Source organism: Phyllobates terribilis, unplaced genomic scaffold, assembly GCF_046119375.1.
Source record: "Phyllobates terribilis strain yellow unplaced genomic scaffold, ASM4611937v1 Scaffold_442__1_contigs__length_1511491, whole genome shotgun sequence".
Classification (NCBI taxonomy): Eukaryota; Metazoa; Chordata; class Amphibia; order Anura; family Dendrobatidae; genus Phyllobates; species Phyllobates terribilis.
The window spans coordinates 1,477,282-1,484,376 of NW_027363202.1; positions in this window are offsets into that span (position 1 = coordinate 1,477,282).

Consider the following 7,095-nt stretch of genomic DNA (forward strand, 5'->3'; position numbering starts at 1 on the left):
CTCTTCTCTGGATGTAAATCATCTTTTTAGCCAAGTGGACTAAGAGTGGGATATATCAACCAATTCATCTCCACCCACCTGTCAGGCAGATATGTTACATCTCCTCAGATGGATGCCAGCTCTGCAGATAATTATTTGACATAAAGAGGTTGTCCGGCACCACTCACATCTGCATTGGTGGTGAGCGACACTGATGACATTGCTCTGGGAGATACAAAACAGGACATGTACTTTATTAAAGGGAATCTGTCAGCAGATTTTTGCTACTTAATCTGAGAGCAGCATGATGTAGAGCAAGACATCCTGATTCCAGGGATGTGTCACTTATTAGGCTGTGTGTTGTAGTTTCAATACAATCCATGTTTTATCACCAGGAGATGATCACTGCCTGACTAGGTCTCAGGTACAGGCCAGTCAGGCTAATCTGTGTAACCCCGCCCTCACCACTGATTTGCAGTTTGTGATGCGCCCCTGGGCCTGTGTCGCGCTGCGTTGCGCACGCGGGAGCTTACCCGGAGCCGGATCTGTTGAGGGTTGTAGTCTCGTGGCGGTGATCCGGTCCGTGCCCAGGGAGTCAGACTAAGTGGCGCTGTTTTAGCGGTAGATGTTGGACGACTACGCCACCCGTTGAGTGCAGCCAGGGAGCTGCTGCTGCAGGGCAGACCGCTGAGGCCGGTGGTAGGATTGTGCAGCGTGATAGTATAACCCCCAACGGGAGGGGTATGGCCTCAGGGCAGCCGACGTGGATGATGGGGGTAGCAGGAACCACTCGGAGACGGTACTGTGTAGTTCAGGGTCTTTACTGGTGACAAAGATAGACTCTCCCGGAGTACTGGCTAGCGATTGGGGCCTGGTCAGTCCTTGAGCAGATGGGATCTCCCCTGGCCAGGCGGAGTTGTAGGCCTCCCAAACTAACGATACTCTTCTGGCTACCTTGCTAGAGGCGGGTATAAGTAGCCCACGTCCCTGAGTGTACCGTGTGGTGCTCACCCGTATGGCCGGTGACTCGGGGCCTTCGGGTTTCTGGGCCAGAGGACCTGCAATCCCCTGCCGGTCGGTTTCTGCTGCTGGATAGGAGTTAGTCCCCACAGCCTCGGACTCCGGGTCCGGTGATAACTTCTCAGTCAGGGCGAGCTCTGCAGCTGCCAGCCCCTGACTCCTTGTAACACTGCTCCCACAGAGCTCCTGTTGTTTCTTCCTATATTTGCTTCTTTTCTCTGCTTCTTCTCTACTCACTCACCCTGCCTCAGCCCTAGGTTTATATAGGGGAAGTTCTTCCCCTCCCAGGACTGGGCAGGAGGTGTGGCATGCATAGGATCCCTGACCAAGAGACCTCCCACCTGCTCTCAGACATAACATTGCTGTTACTGTGGAAAACCAGACCCCTGGGGTGCCACATTTGTACACAGGAATCTGCCAGCGTGGGCGGGGTTACACAGGGCTTAACATTCTGAGCACTGCTTCATTTACAACAGAGAAAGCAGGGATTCTATCAAAACTGCACCAAGCAGTCTAGTAAGTGATACATCGCTGGAATCAGGCTCTCTGCCCCTACATCATGCTGATCTCGGATTACGTAGCAAAACCTTCTGACAGATTCCCTTTAACTGGAATTGTGTATCTGTCCTATCCTATTGCAATAACTATAGATGCAAGTCGGAAACGCATTTGCGGTTAAACATTATTCTGGTTAGGATCGCGACCTATGGTGATGTTTTTATATATTTTTTGCTACAAATAAACTCACAAGATTTTTAACCCTATCCTGACCCTGTAACACTATTTTCTTCTGTGACACCCCAGGGGTCTGGTTGTCACAGTGATAGAGATATTACGTCTGAGAGCAGGTGGGAGGTCCTTTGGTCAGGGATCCTGTGCATGCCACACCTCCTGCCCAGCCTTGGGAGGGGAAGAACTTCCCCTGTATAAACCCGGGGCTGAGGCAGGGTGAGTGAGTCCAGGAAGAGTAGAGACAAGAGCAGCATAGGAAGCAGCAGAGTCACAAGGAGTCAGGGGCTGGCAGCTAAAGAGCTCGCCCTGACTAAGAAGATTCTTTACCGGACCCGGAGTCCGAGGCTGTGGGGACTAACTTCTACCCAGCAGCAGAATCCGTCAGGCAGGGGATTTCAGGTCCCCTGGCCCAGAAGCCCGAAGGCCCGGTCACACGCGTGGGACCAGCACCGCCATCGTGGAGCGGAAGCCATTAGAAGGCCCCGAGTCACCGGCCATACGGGTGAGCACCACACGGTACACTCAGGGACGTGGGCTACTTACATCAGCTTCTAGCAAGGTAGCCAGAAGAGTACAGTCAGCTTGGGAGGCCTACAACTACGCCTGGCCAGGGGAGATCCCATCTGCTCAAGGACTGACCAGGCCCCGTTCGCTAGCAAGTACTCCGGGAGGGTCTATCGTTGTTACCAGTAAAGACCCTGAACGCTACCATACCGTCTCTGAGTGGTTCCTGCTACCCCCATCATCCACGTCGGCTGCCCTGAGGCCATACCCCTCCCGTTGGGGGTTATACTATCACGCTGCACCATCCTTCCACCGGCCTCAGCGGTCTGCCCTGCAGCAGCAGCCCCCCCTGGCTGCATTCAACGGGTGGCGTAGTCATCAACCATTTTCTACCGCTAACAGACTGCCGTCCAGTTTGACTCCCTGGGCACGGACCGGGTCACCGCCACGAGACTACAACCCTAAACAGATCCGGCTCCGGGTAAGCTCCCGCGTGCGCAACGCAGCGCGACACAGGCCCAGGGGCGCGTCAACTTTGGCGTAGTCGGCAGGATCACGTGCCCGCAACCACCGGGTACTGCGTGCCTGAAAAGCAAAGACTGTTCAAACTTACCAGTGGTGAAGATTCCCGCCGTCGGTGAAGATTCCCGCCATCCGGCGCCATCTTCAGCCTTCTTCCCGCCATCGGTGAAGTTTCCCGCCATCCGGCGCCATCTTCAGCCTTCTTCCCGCCATCCGTGGAGTTTTCCCGCCATTGGACGCCATCTTGAGGACGCCGCGCGGGAAGAAGAGGGGCGTGGACTCCGAAAGCGCGCGAGAACTGAAGCCCCGCCTCACGTCTGGACGTTGCGTAAGGTCCTGGAAGGAGCCCAGCAGACGCCGACGTCACAGGAGCGCGACGGAAGGTCCTCAACCCTGACGATCCACTGCGGAGCCGCGGCCTACGGAACAGGATCATCGCAAGGTAGGCCACGGTCCACTAGGGGGGAGGAAGATGTCGGATACGGAGGAGAGCTCCACTGCCTCAACCCCCGCCAGCGCTACCGCTGTTGCAGTTATGCCCTTCACCATGCCCTATATCCCGGGAGCAGCTTGGCTACCCCAGTACTCAGGGGAGTCACATACCCTGCATGACTTTAGAGAAAAGCTGGATAGCCTCTTCCAGGTGTACCCCCTTACAGAAGAGCAAAAAGTGAGCATCCTGGTGGCCCAACTAACTGGGGCAGCCAAAAGGGAAGTAAAATCCTGGCCACCTGGGAGGAAGACTGTCGCAGGGATACTAACCCGGCTGAAGGACACCTTTGATACCCGCACCTCAGCCGAGATTAAACTTAGATTCTACGGGTGCAAGCAGCGAGCGCATGAGAGTATAAGGGACTATGCACTCAACCTACAAGAGGCCCTGAGGGCCATTAAGCAGACCGACCCTAATGGAGTGGGAAACGAGGACAGGCTGTTGACCGAACAATTTATAGAGGGTTTATATTGCAATGCCCACCGCACCCAGTTGCGGGCAATGGCCTTACAGGACCCTCATCTAGAATTTGCACAGTTCAAGGACAGAGCCATCCGGGTGCTCCGAGAACCGGCACCAGGTGGCGTTGTGACCCACAGACGCCCCACTACCACTTACTACCAGGAGGCGGCGCCCTTGTCAGCAGGGCCTGTGGGAGCTGATGCGCAGGCTTTGGACAATGACCCGGCTCCAGACCTACACCATCAGGTCCAAGAGCTAGCTAAAAGCGTTGCTGCGCTAACCCGAACTGTGCAGTCTTTACAGGTTTCCACTCCAGGGAAGATCCAGCTGGCATCCGGACCGGAGGACATCCCGTGGCGTCGACCAAGGAGGACCCCACCGGCCAGAGGAAGACCCAGTGACCGATACAGCGAGGACGGACGACCCATCTGCCGCCGCTGCAATCAACCCGGACATATGGAAAGGTACTGTTCTTTAAACGGGCACAACCTGGGGTAGAGGGCCAACCCCCAGGAAAAAGATCACCAGGCCCATCGAACTGGCGCGACAGATATGTGGGAGGACGTCCAGTCTTGCCTGTGGTACTGGATGGCATTCCCATGAGTGCCCTACTGGACACCGGGTCACAGGTCACCACCATCCCGTACGTGCTCTTCAAGCAGTACTGGAATGACTCGGATATTACCCGCTACCCTGACGACGACTTGAGTATCATCGCCAGCAATGGTCAGCCCGTGCCACAGATCGGATTTAAAGAGGTGACCATCAAAATTGGTAGAGTCGAACTGGCCGCACAGGGACTGATCATTGTAGATATTGACAAACATGAGAGTCACCCAAAAATAACTCTAGGAACTAATGTAATTGAAAATTGTCTTGCAGAGGTGATTTTCCTTTTACAGCAGGTTGCCAAGAATGCCAGCTCCCGCGAGCAGCGGGTGCTCCAGAAAGAGATCCGGGCACTGATGCAACGGCAACAAGTGGAACTCTCCGGCGGTGAGATTGGTAGCGTAAGAATGTGTGACCCTTTTCCTATTGCCATGCCCCCAAAAAGTGAAATGATGATTTGGTGCCGGGCAGCTATTGGTCTGAGAGGTAGAGATTACCAGGCAATGGTAGAACCAGTTTACTCAGACAGTAGGCCCACCATTTTGACAGCACGGGGGGTGGTCAATGTACGCCATGGGAGGGTGCCCGTTCGCATAATAAATATCGGGGAGAGGGAAGTGTACCTGCCCCGGTATGCCACGCTAGCCAAATTATATACCACTAATCAAAATTCTATACAATCTGTGGAACCCTTGCCTCCATCTCACCCGGAGGAAGGTAACGGCTCTAAGAAAGACATGGAGGACTGGTGTCAGCAACTACATCTGGGTACTGACTCCACTCCCTCACACCAGAAACAAGGAGTCTATCGGGTGGTTCAAGAGTATGAGAGAGTGTTTAGTAAACACCCGTTAGACTTCGGGCGAGTCAAGGGGGTAGAACACCGCATCCCCACGGGAGATCATCCTCCCATAAAAGAGAGGTATCGACCCGTACCCCCTGCACATTACCAACACGCCAAGGGGATGCTTAGAGACATGAAGGAGGCTGGGGTAATCCGGGATAGCTGTAGCCCCTGGGCAGCCCCACTAGTTTTAGTCAAAAAGAAAGACAACACCATGAGGATGTGTGTAGATTACCGGAAAATCAACCGTATCACACACAAGGATGCGTACCCCTTACCAAGGATAGAGGAGTCATTGGCTGCTTTAAGATCTGCTAACTTCTTCTCTACCTTGGATCTCACTAGCGGGTACTGGCAGGTTCCTGTAGCAGAGGCGGACCGGGAGAAGACCGCATTCACCACCCCGATGGGACTTAGCGAGTTCACCTGCATGCCGTTCGGACTCTGCAACGCCCCAGGAACCTTCCAACGATTAATGGAGTGCTGTCTGGGCCACAGAAACTTCGAGACGGTCCTGTTGTACCTGGACGATGTCATCGTATACTCCAAAACTTATGAGGACCACCTGAAACACCTGGCGGAGGTGTTCGAAGCTCTGGCGAGTTACGGCCTAAAGGTGAAACCCTCCAAGTGTCACCTCCTGAAACCAAAGGTGCAATACCTGGGACACGTGGTGAGCGCTGACGGAGTGGCTCCCGACCCCGATAAGATCACCGCAATTAAGGGATGGCCAAGCCCCTCCAGCGTAAAAGAAGTGCGGCAGTTCCTAGGGTTGGTAGGCTACTACCGAAGGTTTATTCCCGGTTTCACCAAAAAGGCAGCACCTATGCAGGACCTCCTGATAGGCCAGTCCCGGAAGGCCAAGAACCAGAAGCCGCCCTTCAAATGGGAAAAGCTAGAAGAAGAGTCCTTCCGCCAGCTGAAGATGGCCCTCACGGGGGATGAAATCTTGGCGTACCCGGACTATAGCCAGCCCTTCATCCTCTACACCGACGCCAGTAACATCGGGCTAGGAGCCGTACTGTCCCAGATTCAGCAGGGGAGAGAACGAGTAATCTCCTATGCCAGCCGAAAACTGCGACCCACCGAAAGGAACCCCGAAAATTACAGCTCATTTAAGCTAGAGTTCCTGGCCGTGGTATGGGCAGTCACCGAGCGCTTTAGGCATTACCTCGCTTCTTCCCGGTTCACCGTATACACGGATAACAACCCGTTGACACACCTGGACACGGCAAGACTCGGTGCCCTGGAGCAGAGGTGGATGGCCCGTCTGTCCAACTACGAGTTCACAATTAAATACCGGGCAGGGCGCTCCAATACCAACGCGGACGCCCTGTCCAGGATGCCCAACCTGCCGGACGGAGGAGAAGATCCGGAGGGACTGGAAGAAGTTGAACTCCCTGCGTTCCACCGTCATGGGACTATCCAGTATTCCCACCGGGTAAGGAGTAAGCAGGCTGCTACGTTGAACCCCTTACCTCACTACAACTGGGCGGAAACGCAAGACAGCGACCCTGCCGTCCGACTGGTGAAGGAGATGCTGACTCGCCCGGAGGCTAGCCTGGAATCAGACGCTCCAGAGGAAGCCAAACAACTATGGGCAGAGAAGAGTCGACTGTTCCTTTACAAGGGGAAGTTGTGCCGCAGAATGGTTAACTCCAGGACGCATGAACTACTCTGGCAAGTAGTGGTGCCACGAAGAGACGCAGCCATGGTGATGGAGGCATACCACGACGGAGCTGGACACTTCGGGTGGAAAAAGCTGGAGTTCCTGCTGCGCGAGCGGTTCCACTGGGTAGGCATGAGGGGAACCATCGAGAAGTGGTGCAGAGACTGTGGCCCGTGCAATCTGAGAAGGAAGGACCGGGCCAGCCAGAAGACTCCCCTGCAGTCCATCGTCACCCGGCAACCGTTGGAACTGGTAGCCTTG